The following is a 13,966-nucleotide window of genomic DNA, read 5'->3' on the forward strand; positions in this document are numbered from 1 at the left end:
GCAATGATCAAACTTTTCCATCAGTCCAGCTCTGATTCCCAGGACGGCATCATATGGAAAAACAGAGCTAGCAACTAAATCTCAGACTCTCCTTTCCCCAGAACTTTTACAAACTAGAACAGGAGGAGTACAATGAAAAATTACATACATTATAACTATTGCGTTGCCACCCATTTTTTTAGTTCAGTTGTGGAGGGGGGAAGGGAGAACGAACACAATAAAATCTGTTAAGGCTGCTAAAATGTGAAGCCAAAAGAAGAAGAAAATCCAAGAATAACATCTCAAACAGGATCTATTAGAAGTGGAGAGAACCATGAAATCACCCACTTATTTTTCTAACTTCCATCAGATAACAGGATTCAAAGGATTGTATAAATGCCAAGATAGATTAGGTACAATAGACAGAATCAATTGTTTGTTCAGACCTTGCTACAAATATGTTAGACAAATGCATATGTAGTCCAGTATGGACTACATGCAGAGAGATGTAAATGTTTAACGTGAATAGAGTCGGGCTGATGATGTCCATAGCCTGCAATCTTTATGTGGCATTTCCCTTCCCTTTTCACTGTTCCAGAACACAGCTTTAATTAGAAATAGTAAGAAACAGCCTCTCTGCATTTTTTTAAAGTGAAGTTGCACATTCTAGTACAAACCCAAGTGTAGTTGTCTTAGAACATCTCTAACAATATTAATTATTACAATATTAATTATAATTTTAAGAAGCACTAACTACTGAAATGAATAACTTGTCATTTGGTCTGGAAAGCTTCTTTAACAAGCTCCTTTTGCAGGTGAAAAGAAACTTTTAACTGGGCACTGGCTCTCGCGTTAGAAGTTAAAGCAGTGAGCGTCATCTTATCAAATCAAACTCTGTTCTGCCACTAATGGAAACATCTTGTCTTCATGTATCTGCTGAAAGGTTTCACTGAAAGAAAAGCTTACATAAACTATTTCTACTTTCCCAGTTTAATTTTCATGACTTCCTAAACTGATAGGGGTCAAGTGAAATAACATTTCATAAGCAGAAGTTTATGACTAGGTTTTCTTGCCAGAACAGAATGGCATCTGTTCCTATGCATGTTTAATTTAAATATTTTTCATGAATGTGGGATGATGGTATAAATATTTGAAATCATCAATATAGTAGACTGCACTATAGCATGGAAAGGCTGCTGCACAGCTGCTGTTAAATTATAGATTTCTTATGCAATGAATACATATAACTTGTCTTTTGAAGAATTAAAAAATGATGTCTTCTGTCTAAAACATTTTGTCAGATCCTGAGAAGATGTTCTTCTTTTGACCTACGGCTTCCAGACAACTGAAAGAATAAATATGTAACCCTGTCATGAATGATCCTTATATGGGGTGAACTGATGGAGTCAGGGCAAGAGCACATGGGGAACAGGTGAATTTCTTCTCTTTGTCATCTTTAATCTCCCCTTCTTCCACTCATGAACCTGCTCTCACTAAAAATAGCTCCATTTCCCGTATCTTGGTCTGCAGTTTGACTCTGCAGTTTGCATCCCAGAGAATGCTCATCTCCCCAGAGTAGACTTTGGAAAAAATAATTAAAAAAAAATCAAACCGAAGAACACAACAACAAAAACTATTTTTGCCTTCACCCCCATCCCAGAATCATGATGATGTGCCAGTTTACATCATCTGTAAATGATTTGACAACCAAGTCTAAGAGACAGATGAGACTCTCCCATATGTACAAGTCACTTAAAAAAGCCTGGAGAAGATTTTGTTGAAAGCAACCAAATCCAGGATGTAGGGGAAAGAAGGCACTGGAGTGTTCCATGGCATTGCTTTTGCTGCTACCCAGAACCTAGGATGATGTATAGTAAATATGACATTGGCAGGATTCATAACTTTACAGAGAGAAAAGTAAATATTTTGTTATGCTCCAACTAACCAGATACCCCTTAAAAACAACTGTTTTCAGAGCATCTCTTGCAGAACAACTCTCTTCATTGCTATTACTGCAAGCTGAAAATGAACTCCTTGAGATAATGCTGTCATTAGAGTCTTGGCCTTACAAAGTCTACTGTTAGGCTTTTTAATTGCTAAAGCAAAATTACAGGTTATATAATTTTATCATGCTATTCATTACAGTGATTATTTGTTAACACAAACCACAAAAATCCCATAGCAATGGGGAAGGTGATATGTGTAGTGAAACATTTTATGTGTGGTGGCATAAAGCTTTATTGGCATGAACTAGAAGTGGATACATTACTCATGAATGGTGAAGCCAGCAGTAAATTAAGAAGGTGGCCCCGAGTGAGTATTAGTCACCTAAACACAACCATATGCCACCAGATTTTGTGTTACATTTTCACATAAATGTTATTTAGGAATCTTCTACAAATTTTAGAAACAGACTCCAACTTCAAAGCCTCACAAATGAAGACCCAAGAACCAACAAGTGTGCAACCCACCTCTCCCCTTCCAAATTCTAGATCATTAAGAGTTTGTCCATAAATCAAGATGCTCATCTCAAGCGTGGCTATTGAATGCCATGAGGTCACCCTGCTTGCTTCTCTTTGCAAACCTTAGATCACAAACCACTTCCCACCTACAGAGAGGGATGACTTGTGTGGCATGGACTTTTAAAACACAATGTTTGAAAACCATTGAGCCTGTTACAGCGTGTCATGCCTGAAAATTAATTGCTGCTATTTGCAAAACTGCAGAGTCCAGAAGATATGAGTATTATCTTCATCTTCCAAAAGATAAGCTTGTAAGAGGCTGGTACAGCACACACACTGCATACTATAGGAGCTGTCAGTTGCTACCATTTGCTCAGAGCGGCTTTTGAGCCACAGCAGCAATATAGAGAGTGCTCTGTGTTGCCTTAGCTGTGTTATTTTAACAGTAATTGAATTAGCTGGGTAAATCTGGTCACATTTTGGTTGTTTGCACACAAGTCTGCAAAAAGTAAGAGAAGATGTAAGCAGCAGCTCACCAAGGAGCCAGCCTGGAGCTATGCAGAGGCACGGAGGACGGCACTGGGCAGTTGGAGCTGCTTTAGCTGCCTTCCGCTGTGTTTTGTACCGCCATAGATTAGTTTACCTGTAGATTTTTTGTGACCAGCGACAGTTTCAACAGCACTTTATATGAAGAAGGGATTCCCGTACAGGTTGTGAGAGTGCAGTCACAGGTCTCTGGTCTGTCTCATGCCCAGAGGGGAGGGAGCCTGCAGCCAGTGCAGAGAAGCTTGAAAGGACTGGGAAAGGAGGTGGTTCATGCCAGAGCACAGCCTGGGAGAGCCTGAGAAGCGATGTAAACCAGGAGCTGAGCAAGGTTCGATGTATTTTACATGTTACGAGTGCAGAAATTAGAAACTGAAAAGCTATTAACTATATCTGTGTTTTGCTAACAAACGCACACAGAGTAAGAGTTGTTTACAGACAAAAAGAAAATAACGGATCACTTTCCAATAGGGTTATTTTTTCAAATAAAATAGAGGGATTTGCAAGCCAGCTCTTCCTTTCCCTGTACTTCATGGTTATTTCTATACATACTTTAACAATCCCAAACTAAACCATTCTCAAATGGGAGGGAAAAAAGAAAAAGGAAGAAAGAAAGGATGGAGTCCTCAGAAAACTGGCAAAGAGCTATTTTGTAAGGAGGGAACCAAGGAAAACATTGGCATAAGGCACAGTTGGAGGGTGTCAAATCCGATGTGGCAGCCCTTTCTTGTGCTGCTATGTGGAATTTGCTTCAAAAGATCAGCAAAATGAAACTCTTCATACCTGAACTAATACAGATCCATGTAAATTTGAGCTCTGATCTTATGGAGCCAGTCACATTGCCAGAGGCTCAAAAGGAGTTGTCTTTGTTTGTTTTTGAAGTCTATGTGAAACCGGATCTCACATACTAATATCTTGATCCAAACAATATAATTGAGTCTTTTGCTGTTCCACTCACCCTTTCAATAAAACTTTCCTTCACTCAGATTTCATTTTTATCTCCTTCCAAAGAAAGGGTAAAGGGTAAAAATACTTTTCCTTTTAGTGAAATCTTTGCCTCTCTCCACAAAAAGTTCAGGAGTAAGATAAGGGTGTGGGGGGTAAATAAACAAACAAATAACTACATAAACGAGGCTTGTATTTAAGGTTGCCTGCCTGTACTGCAGAACTGCAAATGAAGAACTGCAAATTGCACTGGGATCTGTATCGCTGCTAACCCAAGCAGCAGAACAGTTTAAACATGCAAGAGCACAGGTAAAATGAACAGCAAGCCGAGAGCTCAACTTCTTTCACATCATTTATAAAAAATGAAGCCATTTGTCATTTGGAGGACAGAAGAAACTGTTCTGTACTGCTGATTTCTAATTGTTTTGCCACATATAATCCAGGGCAGTAACCACTCTAGAAAGAAGACTCAAATTTGTCTTCTTAACTCTTTCCTTCCTGATTCTCTACTGAAAGATACTTGGGAAATCTTCCTCTGTTCAAATCAGCCAACTGCATTGGTTTTCCTAAGACTCATTTACGGTCTTCAACACATTTCAGAATTAGGGTGCTTCTTGTATTTCATGCAAGTTGTTCGCATGACAATACAACTGGAACAGATTTGCAGCTTGATCATAGCACTGGAAGTCTCCAGTCAGCCAACAGACTTTGGAAGTTAAACAAAATGAAATCCAAATTCTAAAGTTTTAGACAGTCATTCACCAAGACTTAAAACCATCTGCATATTTCATAATTTTTTAAATGACCGAATATACCCCCAAACCATTTTTTAAAAAAACATTTCCTATAAACTTCTTTTCAATTTCAACAGAATTTATGAATCAGCACCCATTCACAATAAAGCTGCGTAAAACCCTTTCTTTCTATTATTGTGCTAACAGGAACAAACACACAATAGGACAATCTAACAAGAAAAAAACTGTTCTGTTCAATACAATAGCCAAGGTTGTCAGAGATCCTGGAATGATTTTTACCTTGCGCTTCAGTAAAGCACGTGTTTGTCACAAACCCGACCAGCAACAAAATCCACCTATAACTGCCTCGTAAAATAAACAGCTGTGACTACAACTGAACTTTTGTTATGTTTAAGCAAATAAAAGTTTAAAGGCACTAAAATCTTTGTTAGGCTGGCTATAAAAACAATTATCACTTGTGCTGCAAAGTTTGACTTCAGCAGAGCTTTATATGCCCCATTCAGTTATCGTCCTTATAAATCAGCGCTCGCCCCATGCACCAGGACGCTGAGAGTTTGCGTGGCCCTAAAACACGACATCCAGCATACGCAGCCCAGGCAAAGAAGCCAAAAGCCAACAGACAGCACAGAATCCAGTCACAGATACGACTTGCCCTATTTGTAAGCCAGCCTCCCATGCAGAGCTGGGGACGGTGGACACAGCACTGCCTGGAGTTCAGGCTGCTGCTTCTGAAGCGCTGCAGAGCGGAGCTCGGCCAGACGCTCAGTCCACTTCTCGGTATCAGGCCTCAAGCCAAAATCTCGTGAAGTCAGCTGGAGACGTTCCATTTTCTGTGAGTGATGTTGGAAAAGAGCCAACTGAATATAAGTAATGATGTTTTAAATGTATGGTGCTACAGGAAGTGAAAAGATTAAGTATTTGTTCTCCTAGCCTTTTTTTTTTTTTTATCCCCACTAGCTTTCTTTTCGTTCTCCTCTTGGTAGATCAATTTAAAATCAGCAAGAAAAACAATCTATTGCCATGTCCTGTGCATCTGCCCTTGCTGCTCTAAGATATGGCAGAGGTCATTATCACCTCAAACCACTCAGGTAGGGTATATGTGAACTACATTTTCCTTAGTCTTCTCGCAACCCAGGGCTTGGCACATTTATTTCAACATTATGCAACACTGACTCACAGAAAATTTGGTGAGAAGGTTGTTTAAAAATATGACCTCACCCCATGCCCAAAAACACAGCAAACTCCAGTGGTTTTGGTTTCTTTCTTTCTTTTTTTTTTTCTTCCATCTTTTTGATTTGCATAAGCCTATCAATTATAAACATGTTTTTTCCATGATTTTCAAGTCCCTCCCTAGCTAGTCCACAGATTGCTGTGGACTGCTGTGGTCTGCCACTGAATTTATGCTGTTCTCATTCTAATCTGGCAAATTTGCATTCTGGCAATTATTTCTACATGTGTTGATATACTCAGGACTAAAAGTCCTAGATTTAAAAATAACAACAACTAAGAATCAGATTGAAAGGGAAAGCAAAATATTGTTATATTTCTGTTTTCTTATTAAGTTATATTTTGGCAATCCTCGGAGAAATTAAAGCTTTGGAAACATTCCATGTGGCAACACTTTTTCCAAGAGTGAAGAATTGCAGGGAATACACAGACATCATTTCATGATTAACAGGCAATGATCCTGTGGGCAGAAATGAGAAGCAGAAGGAAAATCTGTGTAGTAAGATCATGGAAGATGGAAACTGGGAGTCACCAGACAAATTTCCCTGGAGTGGTAGTCTAGTCACCAGGACCTATACGGTTCTTAATCACTTAGCTCGTATCTTAACAAGGTTTATTTAGTGTCTTGTCTTTGGTCATGGGAAGGACTCATGATTATGAGAAATAACTATTTCCATCTCACGTAAAGAGCTTGGGAAGTAGCCAACTGCTCTTAAATGCACAGGCTGTATATTAAATTAAGCTAGTGCCAAGGAGACATGATACACCTATCTCCCTCCTGTAACATCACAGAAAATAACAAGTAGAAGGTATGGCCACTGTAAGCTGTATGCTTTATAGCTGAGTCCACATCTGATGTAATTTGGAAGGTAGGTCACAGTATATGGTCTCATAGGCTATTACAAGAACCATAAGCAGGTTCTTACTGTTGTTGTAAATTCTCCTTGTGTCACAAGTGCCCATTATGCTTATTGTAAGAACGCTGGTCCCGGAGAGACTGACTTTGTTAAAAGCAAGTAACCACAAGCATAAAATTCACAAATCCCTCTGCAGCAAAGCAACCATTACAATGTACTGTTCCTAGAAAGCTGCCCATTTTTCATTCAACATCAAACATTGAGAAAAGACTGGGAACAAAAATAGCTTTATTAAGCTTTTTTTATAGTTTAATACACAAAAATACTTGTGTTTAGAAGAGAAAAGGCTTACAACTCTCAATGAAGAAAAGAGATGGAGGTCATAGCAGCTCAAAATTTATGGCCACGCTAATTGAGCTCTTTGCTACCCTGAGATAGCTGCTAATGTAAGCTCTAGAAATTCAGGTCTAATACCTCTGAGAGAGCTTGCACAGAAGCTAACAGCATCCCATTGGTGGGAAACTTCATTTTTATACACATATAAAAGAACAATTTGAGTCTAGCTGCTTGAAAATGGGGGAGGTAGGGGAGAAAACCCAAAAAAAGAAATATGTGTATTTCCTATTGAAATGTTTTAGCTTGGGATTTTTCCAATAAAAATTTACAGGCTTTCCAGTAAAGTAGCAGCTCTCCGAATTTTTTCTTTTGCTTAAAATATGTATATACACATACACACACACACACACATCAAAGCTTTTGGGAGACTTTGTTTTTCCATCAGCCCTAGTCAGAATGATGTTTGTAGTTTATTGGTCAATGGTGATCTATAAGAAGCTGGAGAAGATGGATGGACTCAGGTAATTCAGTTACCCACAGAATTTTGAAATGGACAGCAAAATAGATTTTGTGCAAAGCACAGTGGTGAAAAATGGTATAGTTACTAGAAAAGGAAAAAGAGGCTAGTCTATCACACCTTAGGCAATCTAACATTTCACACTTAACTCTTGAGTAAGAGCCAAGAATTTAGCTTCAGCACAGGAGCTTGCTCAAGACCCCTTTACCCCACCCGACTGGTTTTGCTCCACCAGACTTTCCTCATAACTGGAACTTGGCCAGAGTAGAAGTCTCAATAATAATAATGAAAAAAATATATTCCATAAACAGAATCTGTTTATCTGTTTTACAGCAAAATAAATATCATTGAACAGCCAAGTTTACCCAGAGAAGTAGAAGGATAATTGTACAGCCAAGACCCACTGCTCCATTAAAGATGTTTTGTGCTGCTCCAATGGCCCAGAAGCGCTTTGAGTATAGATTAGATAGCAGCCAAATCATCTTCCACTCTAGCGAAGACTTCTGATCTCACGGACCTTACCTGCACAAACCTTTTCTGTCAGACCATAGTTTAAGAAATATTTTTACACGCATTGCATCAGTGCTTTGATATTCCAGCCATTTCTCACAGCCTTGGGCAGCTCCGAACCCCCAGCCATCTTCTGCTTTCCAGCTAGGGATTAAGGGAAGAGACAGCCTGAGAGCCAGTTAGGCTCCAAGCAATGCTTTCAGCCAAATCCCACATCACTCGAGGTGTACCATTGCCACAGACCTTTAACCACGTTGGCCCAGTGCATGGAGTTGGGACACCGGCAGATCACAACCCGCAGCAGATCTGTAGTGCCACACTGGGAGGAGCAGATGAGGGTTCAGATTTTCAGCTCTACCCAAAGCTTCCCAAGATTTGTGTAAATCACTATCTTTACACCTCAGTGACAAATGCAAAGACAATGCTTCCTTCTCTCGCTCCTGACCTACTCAGGCAATGTAATCTAGTGCCTGCTTCGATGTTCTGGGCTAGTCTGGCTGCACACAGCTAGGACTAAGACAAACACTTTTGCCTAAAGAAACTCTGTCAGAGCCAGATCATTTCCTGAGGACAGCTTTAAAGGGACTTAGGGCAGTAAGAAGGGAGGGCTCAGCATGCCCTGGTCATTGTGTGACAGAGGTGACCCAAGTTACAGGCCCGGTCTGGCCCTGCCCAGGTGGGGCCCTGAGCACAACGCCTTAACCGCTGTCCTGCAATTTAGGAAAGAAACTGCTTTTGTCTTTCCCACATATCATCAGTTTCTTAATATAACACAGTTCTTTTTTTCCCATTTTGAAAGGCCACAACCCCATTCAAATTGTGCCCCAGAACTGGCTTCTAAGAGCTCTATGAAGAAGTCAAGTAACTATTGGCTTTTCCCATGTAATCCAGTGGACAGATGTCCAAGTGCAATGTCTCTGGGCGTGAATGTTTAACATCACTTGTGAGATATGAAAACTGAATGAAAGCAATGCACATAGCAATATTTGTACAGCCAAAGCATTGAGAACTTTTTACAAAAGGTGCTCTGTAAACATAATATGACATACATCACGTATACACAGACACTGAAAACGTCACTCAGGACCACCTCTAACAGGCCACACTTTGTCTCAAGCAATCACTTCATCCTTAACACATTCCCATCTGGTTTTCAATGTAATTTGGTTCAATCCTAAAGACCACCAGAAAGGTTTTCACAGTCTTAATTGGCAGACACTTGATTTCCATTTATTTTTAATAGGAGTTAGGTGTTTGCCATTTTTGCCTTTGAAAACTTATCATCTCACTTCTAATAAGGGAAAAAATTCTGCTAATCCTTTACAAAAATACCGAAGTAACACCGACTGCACTTGCTTCTAACACACGCACGCACACCCACGTGCCGAGGCCTCTGCACATAAGGCACAGATTTGTACCGAAAGACGCACAGGGAAGAGCCATGGGGATGGCTCAGCAATCACAAGAGCAAACGCTCCTGGGAGGGTGGGAAGGATGAGATATCAGCTTCAGCACCAGAAGCGAACATTGGTAACACAGACAGGACAGACCTGTGGAGCAATCTGATTTTTTTTTTTTTTTCTCCCAGGTATTTCCACTGAAGCACTTGCCTTTTCCCAAGTGCCTTGGTTATCTGGAGTAAATCACTCAATTGGATATTTCTTCTGGGTTGAGTTAATTACATGAAAGAGCAAAACAACTTTGATCCAGTTCCTACAGTAAACACGAGCCTGTATTTTAGACATACCTGCCAGCAAGCACTGCTCCACTCATGTGACACCCTGTTTGCAGAAAACTTTCAAAAAGAGCCAGAAGTAGCAGGGATTAGGGTCCGTCCCTGCGCCATCCCTCCCACCCACGCTGCACAGGAACCGCCCTGTGAGGGCATCCCCCAGGTGGGCTTACTCATGGAGCAATACATTCATGGCAGCTACGTGAATGATGTGAAATATCCTTCCATTACTCTGATTTTCACACAATTTAAACCAAATTCCGTAAGAACAAATGAAAACATGTTTGCTTTCCCTGTCCTGTAAAACCATGCTGGTTTGGAGGCCCTTTAAATTTGGTGCAGGAAAAGAACTACAGTGTTGTAGTTCTCTTAAATCCCGAACTGCAAGTGGCAAATCTGTGTGACTGATGTTCAAACTATAAGTGAGGTAACTTTTAAAGGGGAAGCGCAGCTGTCCCCCTCTGCCGAAAGGTATTTTTCAATTTATGTGGCAAATCCAATATAAAGGTTTATTGTACGGAAGGCAAAAGATCTTAATCAGGAATTAGCCGCTTCTAATGAGGAAAAATAAGCACCAAGGCTGCAAGAATTATTTCTAAGAGATAAGAATGTAATTGCCTAATGTGACTAATAATCTGATAAGAGCCTGTTTTATCTGATTTAACCCACGGAACTGCTGCTAATGTACAGAATTTAAAATAATCCCCAAGGAATTCCTCTTATCACAAATGGGATTGCAGAATGATAAAAAGATTCATTGTTGCAGTATTTGCTCTGGACACTTCTGTTCAAAGGAAGCAGAGTTTTGAAAGCTTGAAGTAATTGCAGCATTTGCTCAAAGATGGGATCATTTCTGTAGCACCTGAATTTCTGAAGACAGTACATATTCTTTTCAGTAGACAGTAAATTATATGACCCTGCTTCATTTACAGCCTAGATATCATATTAATGCTACTACCAGGAGCCAAACACATCCCCAAGTCCCTGTGAAAATGTTTTCTAGTGTATTTTTTTTTCCATACTGACAGAAATTAATGTAATTTGAAATCTATAGTGACACTAACACTGTCATTATCCAAAATCATGCTCAGTTCTAATCCTACCATATAATGACTTTAATCCTAATGGGCATAATCATATCTGATGTAAAGCTAGATACATGACAATCACAGAATTTAGTGATATTATTATACCAAAGAATAGCAGCTGTTGATTTGCCGATATTAACAAGTAGCAATCTTGTGATAACTCATTGCTCCAACAACTAATCAGAAGAGGACTGAAAATTTGGCATTTTGGTCCAGTAATTACATCTTTAGGATGCTACAGTTGGTAATTTGCATGATTTTCACTGTTGCACTTGCCATGAATTTTCTCTTCATCCAGTACAAAGGCTCAGGGCTGGCTTTCTGTGCCAGTATTGCTATTGTTTGTTTACACCTAGCTGTGCATTCAGCATAGCAGAACACCGCGCAGCTAAACAGTGTAACTACACAGGTTGGATAGGTACGACATAAACCAGAAAAACTTAAAACTGAAGGGCTTACCTCGTGACTGTGTGCTCACATGACTTTATAATAAAATAGCCCCTTTGGGGAAAACAAAAACAAAACTCCACTACCCCTGATCCACACAGACTCCTTCTGCCTGTGTTTTCATGATCATAATACAAGCGAAAGATGCATAAAGAGGGAAGAGGAGACCATGAAGTCTATGGAAGGGATAAAACCACTGTTTTTTTTCATAATTTAACATGGTTATCTTGGAAGGGTAGACTGGACCATTCAATTTTTACTCTTTAAACAGGAGTTTGAGGAATATTTTTTGAAAGTTACTGTCAGGTGTGAGCACAAACACCTCCAGGAAGAAAGACAGGGCAAAGCAGGCACACAACGGGTGCCAGCTCACCCGTCTCCCAGAGTAGGTGCCTGAGGGATGGGACTAGGGGCTGCATCACGGCTCCCATCACCTCCATGCAAATCTTCACAGCACTAAGACAAGAATAAGGCAAGTGGGTCCACAACAGCTTCATCCTTAGTCCATAATTCTCTGCTTTCTCTGAGCTTAGTATCCTTTTCTTCGCTCAGCAGTGGGTATGAGCTGTTGCACAGTTTATCAGGGAAGTAAAAGAGCAGGAGGCAATGCACGGAACAAGACACTAAACGAACATGCCAGAACTCCAGTAAAAGCATGTTTTCACACAATGCAAAATATGGGCATGAGCCGAGTCTCTCCCTCATAAAGAATGTAAATATCAAACAGATGAAAGCGTAACTTTCCGTGATTCAGTATTATTATTGTTTGTATTTGTGGTGTCCTCAGAGATCTTGGCAGGCAGAATTTCCACTGCAGTAAGTACTGTAATACAAAGTAATAAACAAGCCATTCCCTGAAAAGTTTTCATTTTAATATAGGTCAATGTACACAAAGTGGGTGTAAAAACCAAAGAGACAATATTGAGGAACAAGGATAGGAGAGATCAGAGCAATGTCTCTTTCAGGAATGGCTTATTTGCTGCTTAGCCAAGAACCACAGAGCCCCAGCCTTGGCAAATCCTCAAATATCGCTGAGGTATGTAAGATAATTATGTGTATGCACAATTAACTGATCGCTAGTCATTTAAATTTAATCACAATATTAAAATAAGAAATGTGTCAAGAATTGCTGCCACTGTTCTATATACCACCATAGCAAGAGTAGATGGAATAAACCACATAAGCCCTCAGAGCTGGAAAGACACCACAACCTCACCCAAAGCTGCAACATCCATGACCACAGAGCACCTTCGCAACATCTAGCTTTAAGCTGGGGTTGCTGATAAGTTAACAACCAAGTAAACCTCTCCCACAGATCTACATTTCTGCACAGAGAAACTAGTCAATAAGTATGCAAGTACTCAATAAGTACATGGGACATTAGAGATTTTTTTTTTTTTTTTTAAACCAACCGCATCTCCAAGACTTTTTTCATAAGCAAAATTAAGTAACTTCTGGACACCTTTTCCCTCCCCTAACTTCACCATTACCTCAACTGGTTCATAAAACAAACCAAGGAAACACTAATGAACAGAATCAGCCATTAACCAAATTTTAAAGGATGTTTTCTAGAATCCTTATGATTCAGTCATCAAAGAGCAGACAAAGATGAAGTTACTGTCATGCTAACCTGCAAAGACTGCATGAATAAGACTAACAGACACTACCTACTACAAGGAAGTTAAGAAAGACCTTACTCCCCCTTCTTGGTTTCAGAGTGCATATATATACTATTACATCCATTCCCTGACAGCTCCTAGGAAAACTGCTATTCGAATCTCTCATTCCTCAAGCTTTTCACGCTGTCCCCATGACACATAAGCAAGGACATGCTGGAGACGTGCAGGCATCCACAATAGCCCTGCTGAAGAGTTCTCAAATTCACAGAAACATCCTACAAAGCCTTGTATGAGCTGGCATATTCTGGTTCTTCATCCTCCAGGTACTGTAACAAACACCTCGCTAACATCAGAACCTCCCGAGCACCTACAAGGTGACGCCTAACCATCAGACTTCAAACCCAAATATATTAGCAACCCCCCCCACCACCACCACTTTTTCTTCACAAACCACAACTGACTGTCTCTAACCCCAGGAAACTAGCATTTAAGCAGTCATGTAATATGCCAACTTGTTTGTAGCCCACCCTAGAGGACAGGTTCTAGGTAATTGCACCAACCAAAACTACAGCGCACAAATGGCTAAAAGATTTTGTTCTTCTTGTTGCTGTTCCATGAGGAATTCAGTAACAACCATTCCTCCATCAGAGTATGCCTGGAGAGCTTCTGTAACATCTACATTCTAGAGAGTATCAGAGCCGTATTAGTGCAGATCTGCAATCAGATTAGCATAAGTAGCAGTAGCCTGGAAACTACTGTTAATGAAAACACAGACCTATGTCATATAGGTAGCAATCATCCAAAACACATTTAAAAAGCCAAGCTACACAGCCAAACCCTGAGGCACCATCATATCTATAATGAGAAGAACAATCATGAGACCCATCTCCATCTACCCCATCTAAATACAAACTTTACTCAGTAGAAATACTCTCCAGGGAAACAGTTC

The sequence above is a fragment of the Anser cygnoides genome, chromosome 6 (assembly GCF_040182565.1).
Source record: "Anser cygnoides isolate HZ-2024a breed goose chromosome 6, Taihu_goose_T2T_genome, whole genome shotgun sequence".
Classification (NCBI taxonomy): Eukaryota; Metazoa; Chordata; class Aves; order Anseriformes; family Anatidae; genus Anser; species Anser cygnoides.